This window comes from Rhagoletis pomonella, unplaced genomic scaffold, assembly GCF_013731165.1.
Source record: "Rhagoletis pomonella isolate Grant_MI unplaced genomic scaffold, Rhpom_1.0 Rhpom_scaffold_00002, whole genome shotgun sequence".
In the NCBI taxonomy this organism is placed as follows: Eukaryota; Metazoa; Arthropoda; class Insecta; order Diptera; family Tephritidae; genus Rhagoletis; species Rhagoletis pomonella.
Genome location: NW_023458556.1, coordinates 83,171,780 through 83,172,982, shown reverse-complemented (window position 1 = coordinate 83,172,982; position 1,203 = coordinate 83,171,780). Strand labels below are relative to the sequence as shown.

Here is a 1,203-nt window from a genome sequence, read left to right as displayed (position 1 = left end):
AAGCAAATGGCCGGTCGTAAAAGCAGTGAACAACATGACCACGGAAACTACAATATAAGAATGCAGAGAAATTTTTTAAACATATGGCATACCCCGTGTCATGGTCAGCGGCCATGGAACACAATTCAACTCCGAAAAATTTCTATCTTTCCTAAAGTCAAATGGAATTGTACACAAGCAAGGCGCTCCTTACCATCCTGCTACTAATGGGCAAGCTGAAAGATTCGTCCAGACCAGAGGTTTCCAAACTTTTTTTCTCGTAGGCCCCTTTCAAAAATTTACTGGTTTCGGTGGACTCCTGCTGATACATTTCTAAATATTCCCAAAGCTCGTAAAAAAATTAAATGTGAAAATAGGTGCGTTCGCGTAGCTGTTAATTGTTCAAGTTTAACCAAAACTTACAGGTTTTTGCGTTCGCGTACGCAAAAAACTTGCAAAGTAGCGGAAATTGAGAGAGCAAAGTGACATTTCATTTTGAGGGGAAGCTGTTAGTTTCTGTTGGAAAAATTTTTGCCAACAGCAATTTGCCAACAGGGAAACAGCTGATTAAAAACAGCTGGTTGGCATTTACGCAAATCACAAAATTGAATTTGATGGTTTGGAAGATAAAAATTACAAAATGCGACTAATTAAACTTGTAAGAAATAAGTAGTTATTTGTTTAATCAATAAACTGTGTCAGTATAACACTTTGCGACGACTTTTCGTACGTTTTAAATTTTACACATTTGTATGTAAACAAAAATTATATCAGCTGTTCGTCTAACTTGCAAGTTTCTGCAAATTTTCTGTTCGCGTACTATTTTGGATATTTCTCTCTTGTGAGAGAACAGATGACATTTCGCCGGAATTGGGCAGTTGGTTGGTTTCTGCTGGAGATTTTAAACGAACGCACCTAATAAGATGTAACAATGTAAATTTGCATCGCGGGTGAATTCAAAAACTAAACTCAGAGGGACCAAAATAAGGGTAAAATATTTTCTTGTGTTCTATTTATAAAAATAATGTGATTACACACTTGTAGATTTAAAAAAAATAGAACTCGTAAATACATCAAAATACTCTCTCGCTCGGAGGAGTTATATTTTTTAAGAGCACTGCGGGCGCTACCGTTATTTACATTATCTTCACCATAAACTCATCAAATGTTCGGCTCACTCATGACTTTACACGTGGAGTATATGTAAAATAGTTTATTTGTATT

At 35.9% G+C, this 1,203-nt stretch overlaps 1 protein-coding gene across 1 annotated transcript in view; it reads right to left on the bottom strand.

The window, feature by feature from the left end:
* Positions 1-1,203, bottom strand: part of LOC118755290 (uncharacterized protein K02A2.6-like) — a 3,692-nt gene that overhangs the window by 1,255 nt on the left and 1,234 nt on the right. The window lies entirely within an intron of this gene.